The 23262-nt window shown below is 35.4% G+C and overlaps 1 protein-coding gene across 2 annotated transcripts in view; it reads left to right on the top strand.

Moving 5' to 3' along the window:
- The window catches only part of LOC105226302 (uncharacterized), a 255400-nt gene that overhangs the window by 53857 nt on the left and 178281 nt on the right, over positions 1-23262 (top strand). Inside the window, exon 1 of one of the 2 annotated variants that reach the window (XM_049454019.1) lies at positions 4904-5369. The exons of the other annotated variant lie outside the window; for it this stretch is intronic. The gene's annotated coding sequence lies outside the window, so the exon portion shown is untranslated. Of the gene's footprint in view, positions 1-4903; positions 5370-23262 lie in introns of those variants that run through there. 2 annotated transcript variants of the gene reach the window in all.

The following is a 23262-nucleotide window of genomic DNA, read 5'->3' as shown; positions in this document are numbered from 1 at the left end:
TCCATGGATCCATGTTTCCAAATAGTGATCACATGGCTAACAAGCACCTACCAATATATTGGAGTTTATCAATATGCTGGAGCTAGTTGCGTCGTTGTGATTTAGGTGAGAGCACAATAGATCTTAGGCCGCGATGCAATCTTATCTTATCTTGAGCAAATTTGAGTGTTTTATTTTATTTCTTCGTAGTTCTTGGTGGTAGACCCTATATCTATACTTAGCATATGTCTTCTTCTTTTTCTTTCTTGGTTTAACATTTAGAAAAAGTGTTGGGTATTAATCCATTCCCAATTGACCCTCTAGAGAGTAATACGGTTCTTCTCTCTTTAACGATTATTCGCACACTATTTTAGCTCTGGTTTGCGCGTTTACATCCCACTGTACCGTTCGACCTTTCGCTGTTATATTAACAGCTGATAAAAGCTCTCTAACGTAAGCTCTTCTTTAAGGTTTAATTTCAATTTTCTTTTGTTTATTTATATTTATTTCCTCAGTATTTCTAATTTATGCCTCACCAAAAGCTAAAAATGAAATTAATTAATTGTGATAATTTCTTTGCTAACCTTTCGTTCCTTATATGTATATGTGCACAACAACACCAACAACTGCTATGTGACAACACTTACGTACTCGTTAAATATGTACGTGTATGTATGCATGTGTGCGTCTAAATATTTGTTAAACAAATGAACTGACTTCTCGACGGCACAGAAGATATTGAGGTAACGATACGCATACCGCCGGGCCATCATCATCATGGCAGCAAGAAGATACAACGTAATCCGTTAAGAAATCTGGATCTCGACTTTAAATTCGATGTTAATTCGTTTTAGCTACCACCTAACACAAAAACAACTACACAAATCGGTGTGTGTGGTGAGAGTTGAAAATTTTCGTGAACAATCTTTCTTAAAATTATTAAGGAATCTTTTTGGCGTTTGTTTCTGTGTACTAGCCTTGCTTTGACTCTTTTATAAAAAAATATATATATATAAAAAAATATATTTTGAAAAAAAAAAAAATTATATAAAATTCTATAACCACGTGTTGAATAGTTACCGTAGCATGTTTCTTGCTCACATTCCATACATTCATACATACAAACCAAGGCATTTGTGTGTTCGATTTGCCAAACTCATACTTTGTACTCTCTGGGTGTTGTTTCTAGTGTTTTGTTGTGAGTTTTAGCGTAACTTATATGAATTGTGGGAATTTATACTCTGCTATATAGTGTGCACGTTTTTGAATATATATTTTTCTAAAACTATTTGCATGTATATAACCTAATTGGCCTACATATCTACTATATATGCATATAGCACATGTTTTGAATTATTCCTCATTCGATTTGTCTAGTTCATTTCTTCATATCTTTATAACGGTACTGTAAAAGCTGCTACAGAAAGCTGCTTTCATTTCTAGTTAGCTGTTATGTTAATGTTGTTAACAGCGTCTGTTTCACTCACACTATGTTACTCACTCTCAACTTTCCTCTCACTGACATGAAAACATAACATGACATGTGCTTTTCGCTCTTAATCTCTCTGTGTCACTTTAAAGGTTCTGTTTGTTGTTTAGTATTTACATTATATATATTATATGTATATTCATTATTTTCCGATTTTCTTAAAAATTTATATATTTTAAGCATTAAATTTTTCTATATGTAAAAGTTGTGCCATTTGTGTTACTATTTTTCACAGATTAGTTCAAAAAATTACCCGACAAGTTCTGAATTTCGATTCGCTATAATTTTTCGGTATGAAAATGGCTTGATTTTGATATCGATACATTCTATTTAAGTTTCTTTGAAACCCAAATTATTTAAGTTATTTATCGAAACTTAAAACATATCGTTAAAATTTAAGTACCAGAAACAGCTGGGTTTAACATTAGAAGTCGCATGCAATGCCAGCAAAACCTTTTAGCAGCAATCAATTCAAGTTACTACCGAAAAATGTTAACGTTTCGAAATGCATAACATTCCTATATAAATATGAAATTATAAATCACAATTTTCTAATATATATTTTTTTTATTTGAAAACCGTTTCTTGCAGGTAAATATAACTACACATTTGGACTTTTTTTTCAAACTGAATATTTAAACAGGTATGTTAATTGCAATAGCCGTTATTTTGAGCGCACTGTAAACTTTGAAAGCTCTGTACTGTACCAATAATATTTCTGTATAACAAACTAGAAGTAGATTACCTAAAAAGCTCTACAAACCATTACATGTCATGAGCTTTTTTTTAGAGAGTCTAACATGCTACATTTTAAAGGCTTTATACAAATACACTTCTTCTTCTTTAATGGTGTACAGTCCGTTTAAGTGATTATAACCGAGTTTCCAACAGCGTAGGCTATTTCGTTCTTTTCATTGGGGGTGTTTTTTTAGGTGGTGTGTTTCAAACGCAGCGCACAACCCGGGCCTCGCCTTCTCACTTCAGCTCGCCATAAACGGACGTTTTTTGGCTACCAAGAGGATAGTTGGTCTAAGACCGGAAGTCGGGAGCTGCTTGAGCCATATGTAAAAGAATCGTTTCTGATCGCTTCCAAGCTAATGGTGCTCGGAGAAGCTCACTTGCGTAAACTTCGACACATGACACCACCCTCTTTATAAATACTCCACTTGTGCTTAAAAATTTTCTAAATTTATGAGTTTCGCTTTAAAACTGTTTCGCGGATTTTACCCACAAAGCAGTTGGTATCTCTTGCAGCATCGAGACTTGACTTATCCAGTTGTTTAATTTGATGCTTTTTGGAGACTAACAATCGAAGACAACACACATTTTACCCGCAAATCAGTCGGTACTTTTCGGCAGCGTCGATATGTAGAGCAGTTGCTTGTTCTATTTGCCTTGTTTTAGAGAGTGGCAATCGAAGAAGAATAATCATTCTTGTTAGGTTCTGTCACATGTTCAGCTCTAGTGCACAATCCTTTGTTAAGCTTTATGCTCTTCAAAATTTGCAGTTTGGAACAGAGGTTTCATATCTGCTACACTATATTTTAACCGGAATCTGTCTAATGTACATTATTAGAGTAGTTATTCGGTACAAAAAATGTCTACATAACAGATCAATTGAAAAGTTCCCCGGCCTACCATAGTAGGAGAGATTTTTTTTAATCAAAATAGTTCCTTCTAAGAGTGATACAATGATTATAGCGACTCTCCACCATTTAGATACCATTTTTGTAGCCCAGTTTGTCCCTTGCTAGAAAATAGGCCACAGTTTCAGCGATCACCTATTCCTTCAATGAAAATTTCTTCTCTAGGAAGCATTCCTTTTATATCTGAATACAGGATAAAGTCGCTGTGGAACAGATCTGAAGAATACGATGGATGCGAAAGCAATTCGCAGCCCAATTCATGGATTTTTGGCATTATTTTCACTGACTTGTGACACGGTGAATTCTCTTGGCGAAATAGCACTTTTATTTTCTTCAAAAGGGGTCCGTTTTTGGTGATTTGGTCCCTCAAACGGACTAATAACGCTATGTAATAGTCGAGTTTAATGGTCTTTCCTTTTCCAAGGTAGTCAAAAAAAAGTATTCCAAGCTCATTCCAAAATACAGACACCATAACGTTGCCAGTCGACTGTTGCCTTGCAGTGGGTTCATCGTGTGCAATCCATTCGGATGACTGTCGATTGGAACATATAGATAAAAAACCTCAGGTTTTTTATGCTAGAACATCTTCAAACAGTACTCCGAATCATCAACTCGTCATTGTTTTTGTTCAATAGTGAGCTCGCCCGGCAACCCACTTTGCACAGAGCTTTCTTATACCCAATATGCGTGAATGATATGATGTATACGTTCAGTTGATATCTTTAGCGTGCCTGCTATCTCGAATAATTTCACTTTAAGGTCATTTAAAAGTGTTTTTTGGATTTTTTTGATGTTATCGTCGGTAACAACCTCTGCGTCCACTGCGTTTACCGCCTTCGGAGCTCAGTTTACCACGTCTAAACCTAGCACGCCAATGCTGGAGGGTTGAGTTTGCTGAGGCAGCATCCGGAAACTTGTCATCAAGCCAAATTTTTGCTTCAATTGTATTTTTTCCCTGCAAAAAGCAATTTTTTTCAACCCATCCAATTTTTCACAATAACAAAAGTTGCTTTACTCAAAATGACATAACTCACAAACTAATGATCTTAAAGCTGTCAAATTATGCTCTCGCATTTCGAAGGTTACGGCTAACTAAAAGTGTGGACCTAATTCTAGTAGCGCCATCTATGTGTCAGCTCGGAAATTTTCCATTGATTGCTATATTTTTTCAAAAGTTCCAAGATTTTTAAATCGTAACTGTTTTTCTGAGCTTTTAATTTAGATATAAATTTTATGGGGTTTCTCAATAATTTTTTGCTTGCAATTATGAGTGTCAACATTGCCGTGAAATTGAAACACTCCTACAATTGAGCTTTTTAAGCACCTGTATAACGGTATATACATATATATATGTTGATATTATAGAAATGACGCTGCACGTAATGCTCCAATACATAGTTAATACGAGTTAAAACGAACAATGCGTTTTCTAGGTTGGTAGGTTATGGGCGACATATACTCTTAAGCCTGTCAACCGTGAACCATTTGCTGACTTACTCAATACCATTTCCACAAATTCCTACTGCGTCAGCTGATTTGAGTGTTTACCGCTATGCCATTACCGTGCCATTATCGTACTATTTATAAATACGCTCCCAACCCCGTAACAGCGCTCAGCTGACTGTGGAGCTTTTACTCAGCACATACATACGTATACATATACTCTGCCTGAGAAGCTCGCTCTCACCACGCGCATGTTTCATTACAATTTCGTTCCACTGCTAAGCGAAATCGCTCAATTATCGCTTCGTACCTTTGTCCGTTTGCTTACGTTTCGTCCAGGACACAGAGCTCAAAACCAATTCAAAACAGCACCGCAAGCAGCGCACAACAAGCGTACCTTGGCAGCAGCAACTCTATAGGCCAGTGTTACAAATCGACCGAAGCGTTCAAGTCGAAAGGTTCTCTGGTGTTTGAGTTCGCGCGTCAATTCAAAACTCACCTTCAATTTTTTTTGGTGAAGTTGCCCACATTATCGTGTCTAAAAGTATTGGTACTTGTATCTCACATATACATAATATATCTCTTAACGGTGAAACTGTGTGTTGTTTTCGTGCATCACTTCGGTGTTATAACTCGTGAAGGCTTTTAACGCACAGTGCGCGCTAAAAACACTCGTTTTTGTGTTTGATAAGCACATAAGTTTAACGGTTATCACGCAGCTTTAAATTTATTCGTGAGCTTTAAGAACTCCAGTTCAAGTGATAACGGTGTGTACTGAGCCGAGTGTACAACTTTGAAGAGGGGATTAAGAGGTATGTAGTTAAATTGTAAGGAAGTGATATCAATATATATATATTTGGTAAACAGAATTTTCAATTATTGTTAATGAGCTGAAATAGTCCATTCTTTTGAGCTCGAATTTCAAAATAGATGTCAACCGATTTTACAAAAAACTTAGCTATCGGAATTGCTACCTTTATTATCCTTTGATAAAGGCCACTTGAGCACCTAGGCTATTGTAAATCAGTCGAAATAATATCCATTATATGGGGAGTAGGTGTGAATTGATGTCCCACAATTGACAGTCATCCACCCAATAACGTTTTTCGAACTGTTTACACACAATACTTTTTCATAGTTCCTGCTTGGAACATTGGGATCTCAAAAATATTCAAATTAGTCTCGCTTAGATAGGCACGAACGTCATTTTACTTTAACTGTCAACAGTCTTGTTCAGCAAGCAACTGGCAGCAAGTCAGTGCTTAGACTGTGGGAATCCTTCCAATGAGTTGCCTGCAATAACGGGCATTATATGATGCTTAGTAGCTTGCTGTTACATCCCATTACCACGGATTTTCGAAATCCAATAGAATTGAAACTAAACTGGAGAATAAATCCAAGAATGCCTTCTCTTTCAGGGAAGAGTGTACGAAATGGGTAGATACGTAAGGATTAGCATTTATACATATGAATGGATCCCGACTAGATAATCGAGTGAAAGGTAACATCTTTTCAGCAAAATTAGATACCAAAATCACATTCCGTCTAACAGGCCACTGCAGTGTTTTCTAGACAGATATCACAATAATTAAAAAAAACCCCTAGACTTGTTCTGTAAACAACTGGCAGCGAAGTCAGCTCGTACACTGAAGCAATCTTTCCAATTAGACGCCTGTGATTAGATGCATTCTAAGATAAGTAGTACGGCCCTCTTTATACCCAACACCGTGGACTTTCGTGATCTTATAGTGCTGTACTTGAATTCGGTTCCCAATATTGTCTTGCCTTTCAGAGAAGAGTGGGAATAAGCGATGTGGACATGGACGCAGGAATAAGCATCTATACGGATGGCTACAAACTAGATATTCGAGTGCAAAGTGGTGTATTTTTGGGAAAATTAGATAACAAAATCGCCTTCCGTTTACCAAACCATTAAAGTATCTTCAAAGCGGGGATTTCAGCAATCAAAGGAATTTCTTTTATTCTGACAATAAGTGTGTTCACAACAAGAACTACTTATATTTATGTATACGGATAGCTAAGCGGCCTTAAAATCACTAAAGTCTTTTAAGATTTCGTCAAATATAGCGAAGGAATGCTTTGAACTCTTAGCAGATCTAACATCCTGTTTCACGATAAAAACTATTATGAGCTCTACGACATAACGATATTCCTGGTAACTTTGAACTTGCCAGAGTAGGCACCAACCTATAATTAGATTCCGATAAAGAGAGAATTTACTATTACTTGTAGGTATCGACGAAAATGTTATATATATTTAGCTGAGTTTCGATGGAGTCAATCCCAGATTTGTTGAAGAAGCAGATAAACGAAAATTTTGCAGGCAAACGAAAATTTCTTTCCAGAAAGCATAAGATCGGAAAACAGAAAATATTCACGGAGGTACAGTTCTTTAAAATACGAAGGATGCGTAAGCAATTCGAAGCCCAACGAAGAAATTTATATGCCTCTGGCTACTTGTAGATATCTAATCAACGAAAATGTAATAAACTGAATAGAACTTGGTCGCATTTGCCGACCATGAAAATTCAAAGGCATGACAAAAGAACTCTAATAGGAGTACTAACAGGTCTTATAGGTTGACATATTAACAGACTAGCTATACCAAACGATGATTATTTCAGAAGCTGTCAGGAGGTAGAAAAAAAGCAGACGGTAAAACTTTTTCCAGGAGATTGCAAGGTTTTATATAGGAAAATAATCGCAACTATCCGTCAAAGATTTCTTGATGATATTGCAGAGTTTGTGCAAATAAAACTGTTTGTATTCATGAACTTCATGAGGAGCACGGGTTGGTTCAGAGAGAATGCAATAGAGTGAGAGATTAGTAGGGGCAATATGTCGATGTTCATCAGGCAGCAACTTCTCCTGCCAACCTACCTACCTACCTACCTTTAATATACTAACTTGCACTCTAACCAAAATGCACCGTATAAAGAAAATCTCAAAGAAGAGTTTATTTTTATTGAACATTGAAGAGCTAGATTGGATTTCATCCGTTTTCGGCATAAAATCTCATTGTATTTATAAAAATTTTTCGAATAATATTCTTCAAAGATAAGGCTTAAAGTCTAACAGTAGTCCAAAAATATGATATACCCAAAATATATCTATTATAGTAAGTCTACTTTGAACCATTTTGGTCTCAAGCACAATTTTGAATTAAAAACACGCTATGGAGTGTTGCATGCCATCTTTGTTAGTGTTGGATGACATCTTCAAAAATACGCGGTCAAGAATCTCAAGATATCAGATATATCTAAAAGATATGAAATTTCTGTTAAAAGTGGACGTAAAACATTTAAATTTTCCAACTGTTTTCAACATATTAACACGAATGAACCAACAGAATGCCAGACAATAGGAGAAATATAATATATGAACATCAATTCCTCTCATCGCTCTGATCATTTTGATAGATATAAGTCTAAATCTCATAATTAGTTATACGTGCTAAAAACAATCGTTAGTTTAACAGAAATTTATACCATGGCTATCGTAAAAGAACTTCAAGCTATCTTCAAGGATCTATTACAGGCATTGTTGGTACCACTATTCACAGGGTTCCAATGTTAAACTTACCACGGTCGATTGTATGTTTCCCCTGCGGGGTTGGGGAAAGAATATTCCCGCGGTAAGGCATACCTGTCGTAAAAGGCGGCTAAAATCCCGCATGCACTGTGTCTGACATTCTGGACTTACCTTGAAAGTCAGCATAGTCCATGTCAGATATAGTGCTATAGCATTCATCGTAAAACATGGTTGTTATACACATTGGATTCTGTCGATTATGTGTATACGTTGGAAGGTTATATTGGAAGTACATTTTTATCCCGAATTTGGTTAGGTTAGATTGGTTATAGCCACCGAGGCTGATCCTATCTGTATAAACCTAAACTAGTCCATAAGTTTTTGAGATATTGATCTGAAATTTTCCACATATCCTTTTCTAGCCATAAAAGCTAGTATGTTGTCGGAACCGTCGATATTGGATAACTATAGAATATAGCTGCCATACAAACCGATCCGATCAAAATTATGTTCTTTGATGAAAAACCTTTTTAATATGACAAATTTCTTCACGAGATTTTAGACGAGTTATTTTCTAAGACAACTCTAAAATATTTGAAGAAATTTTCCAGATCGGTTTAGTATATCATTTAGCTGCCATAGAACGATTAAAATCAAGTACTTGTATGGAAACTTCTTTATGTGTGAAGGTATTCTAGCTTAGGTGCAACCTAAGTTAAAATTTTTTTGTTGCGGTATATATTTTATAGGGTCTACGTCGTTGCCTTCTGGTTATTGTACAGTTCTTGGCACTTTTTTGAGTTTCGGGTATGAAAAATTGCAAAAAGTTCCTATATAACTGAAAACTATCGAATTGAAATAAGTAAACTGTGCATACTAAGCCCATTGACAATGCTTTGTTATTGTCTTTGTTGTGAATTTCCATATATGTTCATACGGCAGCATAATTTTCGAAGCATATTTGCTTCATGCATTATTTTGCTGAAATTAATTTCCAATTGTTCACACACATACAAACAAAAGTTTGTATGTAAATGCAAATAAATATATGCATATCCACATAAGTCTCATCTGGCAGCACACACTCAGTGCCATGGTATTTATGACAATTGAATGTCATTTCCATTTCATAATAAAATCAAACTTGTCATTAACGTTGGAATTCGAAATTGATGACACAATGATAAACATATTCACATGTCTTTAACTGACTATTATTATTTATTTTATTTATTTGCGAAGTAGTTACGATAAATCACAGTGAAACTGTTATTACGAACACACACAGACATATTAATTCAGGCTTAAATATTATTGCGTGGTAGCGAAGTATTTTGGGCCACACATTTCAGGGCAGTTAAAAAAATATTTATAAAAAATAACATATATGTGTGTATAAGTGGTTGCATGTGTGTGTAAATATGTATTATTTACTAAAAATAAATTATATGCATATTAATGCAAGCAAACAGTTATATTTGTGCGCTGCTGCAGCTGTTACTGTTATTTATTTGCCTGTAAATTAAATTTATTGCTCAACATATTATTTCGCAATAAAACTTGCCAACAGGAAATCCATGCTGTATATGCCAGCAGGCGAGGTAATTTTTTTGAAATTTTTTATAGGAAACTAAAAGCCTGAAAAATATTAAATAACATATATTGTTGAAGACATATGTGTGTTTGAAGCAAAAGCATTTTAAATACAGTTTATTTAAGCGAAACTCCTGCAGTTTTTCATGCAACTACACTAACAATTTTTATGAGCCAAACATGCATAAAAATATATTTTCCTGGGGTGGGTAAAAAAATCGATTTTTTTTTCACTTTATTTACTCTGTATGTACTCTGAAAAAATTATTAGTGGGCAGTGAGAATAATTATGTTCAAATAACCAGAAGCTCTTAAAATTAATAGGAAACTCCTCCGCTTTTCAGTTTCTTATTTCATAATGTCCCTTATAATTATGTTTCTCAGGTTTCACGGAGCGGCAATTTCAATTTCTTCTTTCAATTTAGGGAACAAGAAATCCCACGGAGCCAAATCTGGTGAATACGGTGGTTGATAGATGGCATTCATTGCGATTTTAACCTTAAATTTGGTCACAATCGTGGCTCGATGCGATACTGCATTACCATCGTGTAACATCCATGAACTGTTCTTTCACAATTCCGGCCGTTTCCGACAGATGTTCTCAGGCAAACGCCTCAATATGGTCAAATAGAACTCCTTATTGACTGTCTATCACTCGTGAATAAATTCTTGATGCACAAAATCGCAAATATCGAAGAAAACAATGAGAATCACTTGGATTTTTGAGTGGATTTGGTGTGGTTTTTTTGGTTTCGGCTCATTTTTTCCTTCCAATCCGAGTACAGTTGACTTTTTTGCATGTGAAACTTATAAAACCACGTCCCAACGGTAGTTATAATGCTCTACATGATTATAGAATCGGAATTCGCACGTCAAGCATGTCCAAAGAGACCTGTTTACGGCACACTTTATGAAAAAATGTCAGCTTTATCGGGACAACTCGAGCGGGATCACGTTTCATACCCAAAATATCCACCAAAAACATTCAAGCGGACTCGTGAGAGACATCAAGCTCTCTTGTCATCTCTAACACTTGCTTGATTATTTTCAAGCACCACATCGTTCCCTTTTCTTTAATATTTTCATCAGTTGAAGAGATTCAAGGTCATTCAGAGCGAGGCTTGTTTTCACCGATCTCTTGATCATCTTTGCAGACTTTGTACCAATCGTTGGCTTGTGTTATTGGTAAAACTGGATCACAGTAAGATTTTTCCAACATTCGTAACGATTCCGCATACGAAATTTGGTTGGAAATACAAAAACAAAAACATTGTACAAATCACAACGGACTACTGAGGAGAGTCCTATCAATTTAGCAAAATACATTTTTTTTGAAATATCATTTATCTGAGAAATTTAATTAGAATTTTCGGATGCTTTTTTGTCACAATATATATTTTAAGTTAGGTTACTCTAGAAGGCTCGCAAGTAGTTAAACTTCAGGATGCCGTAAATTTGAATAGGTTCTGCGACCTCACTATCAACACTTCTTCGAATATTTCCAACCGTGGAGCCCTTAAAAGCTTAGAGAGTTGCGCTCAAGTGTGGGACAAGTGCACATGAGATGTCCCATTGTTTTCCTGCTGTCTTGCTCTTAACATTTAGTGCAGTCATCTCGATCTGCCATAAGCAGGAACTTGATCAATATTTGATCGAACACTTTGCACAAGATCTTCGCAATTTTGCCTTCTGATAGATCTTTCTATCGAATTTTAACATTCCTTGATATACTCTAGTCCGGATCGTGGTATAGATAATGCATTGGTTTACTAATGTCGGCCACGTTTTCGGATGACAGCTGTACTCCTCTCTTGGCAATCTGGTTGACTATCTCATTGCTATCGGTGTCTTTATCCATTTGAAGTTTCTTGTTTCTGACGACAGTTTCCACTGTTGCCCTGTTTTCTAAGACTTTTAAGGTCGATAATGATTGATGAAATGAATGATGTTGATTGTGGAGTTGTCTGCTGATTCATTAGAGCCAGCTCCGTAGTTTTTTCAATAGCAAAGACCTCTGCTTGATATGTACTGCAGCGATCCGGAAACTATAAAGGCTGTTTTGTGGGAAACTCTAGAGAATACATTCCAGCAGCAAGTCCATCGTCCATTTTCGAGTTTTCAACCATCTCTCTCCATGTTTAACCTGCACATTCTTTCCATTTGTGTAGTCGGTGCTTGCCAAACCACCATTATACACTGATCTATTCCCGAAGATTCCATATGTAAATTCTCCTGCAGCCAGTAGTCGCCACGTCAATTTTTCTGCGCGGTTTCGAGCGAAGCGGTCCATACAGGATAGGTTTAACATTAATTCAAGAGCCGCTGTTGGAGTGGTTCTTGGGTTTTTTCCTGTTATACACAGCTCAATGATTCTCCGAACCCTTTCCATTCAATACCGATATGTGCATGTCCGTATGCCCCACCCTAGCGTACATATGTTGATTTAAAAATACACGCTCCCTTTCAATTTTACTTGTTTCTTTGCACGCGCTCTACATCGACTTTTAATTAGCATTTTGCGTTTTGAAATATTTCTACTAAAAAAATATAAAAAATGAAAAAAATTAGTCGACAGAATAACGAGTGAATAGAACGGGAATTTATTGTAAGCGCTCTATTGTTAGCATAAAAACAAACTAATAAAATATTTAGCGGCGCAAACAATGGCAGTCATTGGTTTTGCTGCTGCCGTAAAACTAACGGAATAAAATAAAGTAAAAGTTGCATTTCCGCTTCAATGCCGCGTAAAATGAGTGACATATTTTTTGTAATGTAAAACTAATAGTTGAAACCGAGGAATGTGAAGGGTAGTTCCTTTATGAAGAGCTCTGAAACATGTACTGAGATGAAAATGAAATTCACAGATTAGTTGCCTATTTATTGTAGTTCTCAAAAGCTGAAGGTCTTAAAACTTTTGTTCAACTTCCAATTACCTAAAAGAATAATATATAATTTTTATACTCTCGCAACAAAGTTGCTAAAGAGAGTATTATAGTTTTGTTCACATAACGGTTGTTTGTAAGTCCTAAAACTAAAAGAGTCAGATATAGGGTTATATATACCAAAATGATCAGGATGACGAGTAGAGTTGAAATCCGGATGTCTGTCTGTCCGTCCGTCCGTCTGTCCGTCCGTCCGTGCAAGCTGTAACTTGAGTAAAAATTGAGATATCGTGATGAAACTTGGTACACGTATTTCTTGGCTCCATAAGAAGGTAAAGTTCGAAGATGGGCAAAATCGGCCCACTGCCACGCCCACAAATCGGCGGAAACCGAAAACCTATAAAGTGTCATAACTAAGCCATAAATAAAGATATTAAAGTGAAATTTGGCACAAAGGATCGCATTAGGGAGGGGCATATTTGGACGTAATTTTTTTGGAAAAGTGGGCGTGGCCCCGCCCCCTACTAAGTTTTTTGTATCTATCTCGGAAACTACTATAGCTATGTCAACCAAACTCTACAGAATCGTTTTCTTTAAGCATTTCCATATACAGTTCAAAAATGAAAGAAATCGGATAATAACCACGCCCACCTCCCATACAAAGGTTATGTTGAAAATCACTAAAAGTGCGTTAACCGACTAACAAAAAACGTCAGAAACACAAAATTTTACGGAAGAATTGGCAGAAAGAAGCTGCACCCAGGCTTTTTTTTTAAATTGAAAATGGGCGTGGCGTCGCCCACTTATGGACCAAAAACCATATCTCAGGAACTACTCTACCGATTTCAATGAAATTCGGTTTATAATATTTTCTTAGCACCCTGATGATATGTACGAAATATGGGTGCAATCGGTTCACAACCACGCCTTCTTCCAATATAACGCTATTTTGAATTCCATCTGATGTCTTCTCTGTATAATATATACATTAGGAACCAATGATGATAGCGGAATAAAACTTTACACAAATACGGTATTTGAGCTGAGGTATCACGTTTAAAAAAATATGTAAATGACGGATAATGAAATCTCGATTATCACTTTATCATGCGAGAGTATAAAATGTTCGGTGACACCCGAACTTAGCCCTTCCTTACTTGTTTGACTAAAATTTGTATCTATAGTACTCTTTTAGAAAAAAGAGCTTTCGCAAAAGCTTTCATTAAAATTGCATACAATTGATGAAAGCTTAAACGCCGATCAGATCAAGGTTGTAAGCTTTCAAAGAAATACTTGTTCATGAAGACTTATATAAAGCATGCTACTTTTATTCAAAATATTAGAAAAATTATCAATAATTTTCATTAGATAAGAAACATGTTGAAGGTCTAAAAGATTTTGTCGATCTTCCAAGTGCCTAACTGATTATTGGATCAAAATTTTTTTGACAAACACCTGTATCAATCGTACACTTTAAAAAGAAAGAACTTACGCAACAGCTTTCATTAAAATTGCATACAAATGATGAAAGAAAGAACTTTCGCAAAAGCTTTCATTAAAATTGCATGCAAATGTTGAAAGCTTAAAGGCGGATGTGAAAGCTCTTCATATTCTACTGGAGATTTATGCAAAGTATGTTACTTATATTAAAAATATTTGATGGATCTATAGCTTTTCGATAATTTTCATTACATATGAAACAAAGAGAAGGTCTTAAATCGAACTTCCAAGCGCCTAACTGATTACTAAAGTAAGTTTTTGCTGACTTAAATCATTATCAACAGAATTCTTTTAGAAAAAAAGAGCTTTCACACAAGGTTCATTAAAGTTTCATACAAGTAATGAAAGCTTAAATGCGGATATGAAAGCTCAGCGGTGCTCTGCTTTCAGAAAAATATTTTTGACATAATTTTAGTGGACACTTTTATAACTTATGCTTACTTTTCTTTCAGTTATTTCGACAATTATCGATAGTTTTTCGATAATGAAAGCTTAAATGAGGATATGAAAGCTCAGCGGTGTTCTGCTTTCAGAAAAATATTTTTGACATATTAGCAATGGAGACTTTTATAACTTATGCTCACTTTTCTTGCAATTATTTCGTGGATTATCGATAGTTTTTTGATAATGAAAGCTTAAATGAGGATGTGAAAGCTCAGAGGCCTTTAGCTTTTAGAGAAATATTTTTAACATATTACTAATAGAGATTTTTATAAATTCTGCTTACTTTTCTTCCAAATATTTCCTGAGTTATCGATAGTTTTTCGATAATTTTCAATAGATAGTTGAATTTAAGCTTTAATTAAAAGCCAGTTCTTTTTGCTACCACCCTGTTTTTGTATTGCACCATAGCGGTTTAATAAAAAAAATCGAAAAAGCATCAACCTGCGAACTGTGTTTTACCCAAAAATTATTAATTCACGAAAACATTAACAATTCACACACAAAAAAAAAGAAAAAAGCACTCGAACTCAACTGGCAAAAAATTAATGGCTTGCCATAAAATGCAGCGTTAAGTTGTGCAAAATGCCGACAGCCCAGTTGGAGTGAAAGTTTAATGTATCACTGCGGTCGCGTACGGCCCGCCCGGCCGCAAAGCTTTTTGCCTGCCACACATTTGAGGGAAAATTGATTTGTGTGCTTAAAAATACCCGAACCCATGTAGGCGAGTATTTCACCCCAGTACCAACTGCAGTAACATTAAATGAAATTGTGTGTATGTTTATGTACCAGCATTTAAGTGTCGTTGTGCGATTTTGCTTTGAATCAAACTAATCAAGCGTAAGCACGTTGATTAAAAATCGATTTATTTGCTTTTCACGGCTAAAATTAGTTCAGAGCGCCACTGGAAGTCGGGGAAGATACGCTAGTGATTTCAGTGTATCCATGCATATATGTATGTATAAATATTCGGCTGTCTCACGGTATGTCAACTGTGAAAATCAGCGTTACAGACAAGCTGTCAATCTGGCATGACAATTTGATGTGCTGAGGTAGAAGAGGAGTGTATATTGCTTCTTAATAATAATATAGATAATATAATAATGGAATGTTCACTTCGCAAGTCATATTAGGTTTTAAGGCACTCGGCTGAGTTAGAACTGATTCCCAGAACTGTTTTTGTAACAGTTTGCTAAAGCATAAGTCCCTCAGTTTTTGAGATATTAAGCTGAAATTTTCCACACATCCTTTTCTCTCAAAGATAATACATATTTGTCAGAACCGCTAAGATTCTACCACTATATCCTATAGCTGCCATACAAACTGATCGATCAAAATCGAGCCCTTGTATGAAAAACTTTTTTACTAGTAGAGATATCGTCACAAAATTTAGTGTGGATTAATTTTAATACCTGCGCTACCATATCTGAAGAAATATTTCAGATCGCACCAATATAGCTTATAGCTGCCATACAAACTGAACGATCAAAATCAAGTTCTTGTATGGAAAACTTTTTCATTTGTAGAGATATCTTCATGAAATTTGACACAGATCATTATCCAAGACACTTATTTTCTCATCCAAGAAATTTTTCAGATCGGACCAATATAGAGTATAGCTGCCATACAAACTGAACGATCAAAATGAAGTTCTTGTAAGGAAAACTTTTTTATTTGTCGAGATATCTTCATGAAATTTGACATAAATTATTCTCCAAGACACAAATTTCAGCTCCCAAGAAATTGTAAAGATCGGACTAATATAGCATATAGCTGCCATATAAACTGAGCGATCAAAAACAAGCGAAAATTTTCAACTGCAAATTTTCAACTGAAAAATTCAACCTTAAATAGTGCACATAACTTCAAAACACAATAAAAATCATGAGCGTTTACACTAGACTACCAAAAAATATTCTAGTTTCTTCCAAAGTCTTCTAATTCTTAACAAGAAAACTGCGAAAAAACTGAAATTTGCCATTCATGAAAATTTTCCACTTTAAATTCCTTTCACTCTCGTTTCGCTTTCAAATATGCCAAAGCATATTGTAGTTTTTGTACCAACAACTGTTACAGTTACGAAGAGCCATGGAGAAAAAATATGGCTACAACCGTAACACCGTTAGATAAGCAAATACCAAAAACAAAGTGAAAAGCAATATTGTTGCTACTTCGATGCCTCACAGCGGTGTGCACATAGTCCCACAGGCTCACTTCTACAAAAAAAAATGTTGTTCAGGCTTTGTCAACGAAATATGTGCAGTTATACCGTTACAATGTATTTGCGTATAAATAAACACTCACATGTAACGGCACATCGATTTTTCCGTAGTTGCCACACTACTTCGTTAACTTTGTGTCCACTGTAGCCCCTCGCAAACCAGCCACAGCCACCTACACACATACACACAGCCATTTGAAGTAAAATTTATCTGCAGGCGAGTGCAGCGGCATTAACAGCAGGCAGCAACATATTTATAGGCGCACAAGCCGTTGAAGCCAATCCGTTTGCATAGATAACCGTATTGTTTAGATTATATGCATACATACACATATGCAACATGCAAATATCTATATGTTTGTGTGTAAATACTGTTCTTGTTGCTATTTTCTGGCTTCTGTTTGCTTGTTAGTAGCATAATTGAAGGCGCTGCGCCGCATGCCTGTTATCACCAGTGCCAACACATACAAATGCTTGTTTGTATATACTTACTCACATACATACACGCATGTGCATTGCTAGTGTTGGTTGCTGCTCTTTTTTCCTAACAAATTGCTTAACAACTTTGTGTGTATGTGTGTGTGTGTGTGTGTGCGTTATCTCATCGGTTCATAAATCACGCTCCATTTACTTTGGCTTTTTGCACTTTTCTTGCTTGCGATAACTTTTTGTGTGTTTTACAAAGATTTTTTCTGATTTAAATTGTGAAGCAAATACATATTTGCTTGTGTTAGTTTTAAATATTTAAAATACAAATTATATGGCAACCCTGCTTCAATATATTTAAAATTAAGCAGTTTTAGTTCTTATTGAAGTCTTACTATGAGCATAGAACTACTTTTTATTTTGTGGGGTTGCCATGTCTTTAATAATATTACTTAAGTATTATTTAAGATATTTAAGATGTCTTTAATAATATTATTTAAGTCTTATTTAAGATATGGCAACCCCTCAAAAAATTTAAATTATGTATCTCTTAAAGCCTTAAAGCTTTTATAAGTGCTTCAAATTTAATCACTTATTATAATATTCTATCAATATTAAAAAAAAATTTTTTTGAACAGTTGGCAACTCTTCACAAGAATATTTTATGTAAATTAAAAAAGTAAGATTTTGAGTAGTTGGCAACTCTTCAGAAACATATAAAAAATTTAAACTTTTCTACACAAATTTAATTATAATTAAAAAATTTTAATTTTCAAGAGTTGCCAATTCTTCGCTAACATATTTTTCTTCTAATGTAAACTTTTGTAGTTTTTAATTTAAAATGTTTCATCGCAATAATAAATATAATTTTTATCGAAAAAATCAAAATTGTGAACAGTTGGCAACTCTTTGCTAAAAGATTTTTTTTCTAATCTAAACCTTTGTAGCTTTTAATTTAAAACATATTTTACAAGGTTTCAGAAATTTCATCGATATCAAAATAATATTAATTAATAAGAAATTTGTACAGTTGGCAACTCTTCAAAAACATATTTTATTTTTAATTAATATTTTATTTTAATTTTAAATAACTTTCTTGAATATTAAAAAAAAAACAAATTTTGAGCATTTGGCAACTCTTCACAAACATATTATATTTATAATTCCAGCTTTTCTAGATAAATGTAATTTTTATCAAAAAAAATCAAAATTTTCAACAATTGGCAACTCTTCGCTAAAAGATTTTTCTTCTAATGTAAACCTCTGTAGCTTTTAATTTAAAACATATTTTACAAAGTTTCATAAGTTTCATCGATATTAAAATAATATTAATTAATAAGAAATTTGTACAGTTGGCAACTCTTCGCAAACATATTTTATTTTTAATTAATGTTTTATTTTAATTTTAAAAAACTTTCTTCAATATTAAAAAAAAAAATTAAAATTTGAACAGTTGGCAACCCTTCGCATACAAATTTTTATTGACTTAAAGTTATAAATAGATGGCAACCATGCCAAAAAATATATAATAAAAGCATTTGTTGTCTAAGAATTTTTCATAAAAAATATTAATATTTAATTAAGTTTTTCAATTTAATTGAATATTAAGTTAATGCAGTTAAAAAAAGGTGGCAACATTTCCAAATTATTTCCAGTAATATGCATTTTTAAGTCAATTTTGGTTTATTACTCAAATTCTGCCCAAAGCTTGTTGAGCTTGCGTCAAGCCCACAGATCCAGCGCTCCGAATGCAGGCCGCACTTGTGGTGTGGCAGTCTGAAACAAGAGTTGAGTGAGCGCTCCCGACAGGAGATTCACCCTTTATTCTTCCCTTGAGCTTCGATTCATGCGAGAAAATACTCACTGCGCTTCTTCTCCTGCGGACGTATGTAAGGAAGTAGCTCTACGTAGAAAGTGTCATAATTGGTCTTAAACGTAGTGTACCATTGTTGCTAATGACAGCCGCGAGTTGAACACGTTCTAGTTGTATAGCGAGTGTGGCTTTAACGAACGCGTTTCTTCAGCCAAATACACCACAGAACAGTATTGGCTTAACTGCGGTTTCGCAAAGTTAAAGCGCAACTTTTAGTGGGAGATGCCACCCCTTTCTAATTGCATCTTTACAACAATATAAGGCACCGCTGCTTTCCTCACCCTCTCATCAACATTGGACTTCCATGACGGGTTTTTAACGAGCATAATGGCCAAGTACTTCATCTTTTTTGGCACGGTGAAGTCGAGATCCCCAATGAGAGAATAATCGGCCATCCGAACGTGCTATTCGCAATACCATCACCCAATTTGAGACCTAGCATACATTAGTGGATAATATTTGTCCGAATAGATTACGTCCAGCACGCAGTCTCCGTGGAGAGTCGATTCGGTGCCGTTCGCACCAACTCCGATTGACGTAAGGATCGCGTCATGATATCTGACTATTTGATGCCTGAAATTGAAGCTCGTGATCTTGGCGAAATTTGCTTTCAACAACTTCCTACACATAGCATCAATCAATGAATTTATATGAGTTTTACACTTCGGTGAGCAGATAATTTCACGTTTTGGGCCGGTCGATTGGCCACTAAGATTGTGCGACATCACAGCGTTAGACTTTTCCCTGTGGGGATATGTAAAGTTTAAAGCCTATGCGGACAATCCCGCTTCGATTCGGGCTTTGGAGCAAAACATTCGCCATTTACCGGTCGAATTGCTCGAACGAGTCATCGAAAATTGAACTCAACGCATGAATCATCTGAGACGTAACCGCAGCCAACATTTGAAATAGATAATCTTCAAAAAATTAATGCCAAGCATATTCATTCGAATGATAATAAATATTCTCCATTAAATTTAAGGTTTCTGTGGTGTTTCTTAAAAAATGAATATGGATCACCCTTTAATTGAGGTTATATTTTGAAGAGTTGAAGATAGCAAACAATGTTAATTTTGGAATTATTATACCCTGAACAGGGTATATTAAGTTTGTCACGAAGTTTGTAACACCCATAAGGAAGCGTCGGAACCCTATCAAGCATATATATATAAATGATCAGTATATTGAGCTGAGTCGATTTAGCCACGTCCGTCTGTCAGTCCGTCTGTCTGTATATACATATACGAACTAGTTCCTCAGTTTTTAAGATATCGTTTTGAAATTTTGCTAACGTTATTTTCTCTTCAAGAAGCTGCTCATTTGTCGGAACTACCGATATCGGGCTACTATAACATATAGCTGCCATACAAACTGAACGATCGGAAAAAAGTTCTTGTATGGAAAACTTTTGCATTTGACAAGATATATTCACGAAATTTGGTACAGATTATTTTCTAAGGCAACAATGTAATCTCCGAAGAAATTGTTCAGATCGGCTTACTATAGCATATAGCTGCCATACAAACTGAACACAGTTACTAAAAGAAATGCACCTGTGAAAGATATATTAGCTTCGGTGCAGCCGAAGTTAACGTTTTTTTTTATTTTTATATCTAAATTGATATCATTACAATTGTTATTAAATTAATCTTAAACTGTGTCTTAAATTAGGTAGTACAGAAGCTTAAATGTCCGAAAGATTGCAGTCATGTTGCCTAAACCCTTACCTTTCATCAGACTAAAAAATATTATATAATTAAACCTCATTTAGTAATGCTTTCGTTACGTTAATTTATGCTTCAACAAAGCGAAAGCTTTTCCAAATGAATTTTGTTAATGAAAAATACTTGCGCAAACATTTTATAGCAAAACTTTGCCAATTTCCAACAATAAACTGTCAAATGAGTACACACTGCAATCCAACAAATCATTTATCATTGTTGCGTACTAACGGGTGATTTTTTTGAGGTTAGGATTTTCATGCATTAGTATTTGACAGATCACGTGGGATTTCAGACATGGTGTCAAAGAGAAAGATGCTCAGTATGCTTTGACATTTCATCATGAATAGACTTACTAACGAGCAACGCTTGCAAATCATTGAATTTTATTACCAAAATCAGTGTTCGGTTCGAAATGTGTTTCGCGCTTTAATTTTGTTCAGCGATGAGGCTCATTTCTGGTTGAATGGCTACGTAAATAAGCAAAATTGCCGCATTTGGGGTGAAGAGCAACCAGAAGCCGTTCAAGAACTGCCCATGCATCCCGAAAAATGCACTGTTTGGTGTGGTTTGTACGCTGGTGGAATCATTGGACCGTATTTTTTCAAAGATGCTGTTGGACGCAACGTTACGGTGAATGGCGATCGCTATCGTTCGATGCTAACAAACTTTTTGTTGCCAAAAATGGAAGAACTGAACTTGGTTGACATGTGGTTTCAACAAGATGGCGCTACATGCCACACAGCTCGCGATTCTATGGCCATTTTGAGGGAAAACTTCGGACAACTATTTTTTGTGGGGCTACGTCAAGTCTAAAGTCTACAGAAATAAGCCAGCAACTATTCCAGCTTTGGAAGACAACATTTCCGAAGAAATTCGGGCTATTCCGGCCGAAATGCTCGAAAAAGTTGCCCAAAATTGGACTTTCCGAATGGACCACCTAAGACGCAGCCGCGGTCAACATTTAAATGAAATTATCTTCAAAAAGTAAATGTCATGAACCAATCTAACGTTTCAAATAAAGAACCGATGAGATTTTGCAAATTTTATGCGTTTTTTTTTTTAAAAAAGTTATCAAGCTCTTAAAAAATCACCCTTTAGAAAGGCAGATAGCATAGCATGGCACAGCACATAGCATAACAAAGCACAGCAGAAGTGCGCCTAGAAAAGCAGAAAGTTCATCAATTTAGCCATCAACTGGGCCTAAAGGTAATTCCCTTGACTTACATAATTATCACGCAGCGACGGCAAACGGACGAGTATGAAATCACGTGTGCTTTTAACTTTACAAATGATAAATGGTGGACTTCATCGACTTGTCTGTGTGCAGCTGCGAGTGTGTGGCTGTTAAAGCACATTTTGAATATGCAGCAATGCGACGAAGGGACTATTATTTGCAAGAATGTCGAGTTACTGCTTCTTGCCCCTTTCAATTTTAACCTTAATATTTATTTTTGAATATTTATGCAAATTGTTGAATAAAAGCAAAACTTGAGATGCGCCGTGTACACGCAGACATATTCGTAATTGGTAACAGAACTTTCGATCGGTTATTTTTGGGATTTAGCTCATCTGAAACTCATTCTGTTTGTCTCAACTGAATATTTGATTTGGAATTGTCAAATTTTCGCTTTTTTGTTTGAGTGATTGCGCTTCAACTGATTTATTTGTTGGCTATATTTTTGTTATTATTGTTTGATATAAATTTCGTCTGTCTTTGTTGTTGTTGACTTCAAATTTCATCTGTTATTGTTGCTGTTGGCTTTAAATCTCAACTGTCATTGTTGTTCTTAGCTTTAAATTTCAGCTGTCACTGTTGTTGTTGGCTTTAAATCTCATCTGTCATTATTGTTGTTTTTTGTTAAATTTCGTCTCTGTTTTTGTTTGTTGTTATATTTCAACTCCCTTTGCGTGAGCACATTCGTAATGGAAGGCACGTGTGTGCAAATCAAAGTGTTCATGATTGATGAGGTTGGGTAGATATTTGGAATTCCAAAACTGAATATATTAATGCGAATTCCATTGCAATGTGTTAGACATGAAATGTTCACTGAATTCCTAATAGAGATATCGAAAGATCAGGATTTTTATGTGCCAGATGACTTCCATTGCGTTAACAATTCTCAAAGTTACTCTCTCTCTCTATCCTCCTCTCAGACTCTGCGCTCCCAAGTGCTTAAGTCTTAACCTCCCAGACGCGGGGAGTCAAGAAGGATGTGTTGAGTGGTCTCCATCTCATCTTATTTCGTACAGTTTTGCAAATGGCCTCTAGTAAGATTTCCAACCACACAGTATGAACGTCAATACTAGGGAGGTTAGCCTTACTGAGGGCAAAGAGATTACTAGATTTCTTGCGATCCATCTTAGGCCAAAAGGCTTTTGCGACAGCGCATGTACCAATGATGTCCCAGCGCTCTCCTAGCTTACGTGCAGCCCAGCTATCTAGTATTAGAACACAAGAGGATACGGTAGCAGTGACCCACTCCCATTCTACCG

This window comes from Bactrocera dorsalis, chromosome 3 (assembly GCF_023373825.1).
Source record: "Bactrocera dorsalis isolate Fly_Bdor chromosome 3, ASM2337382v1, whole genome shotgun sequence".
Taxonomy (NCBI): domain Eukaryota; kingdom Metazoa; phylum Arthropoda; class Insecta; order Diptera; family Tephritidae; genus Bactrocera; species Bactrocera dorsalis.
Note: the sequence above shows the minus strand (reverse complement) of the source record. Positions and strands in the feature narration are given on the sequence as shown.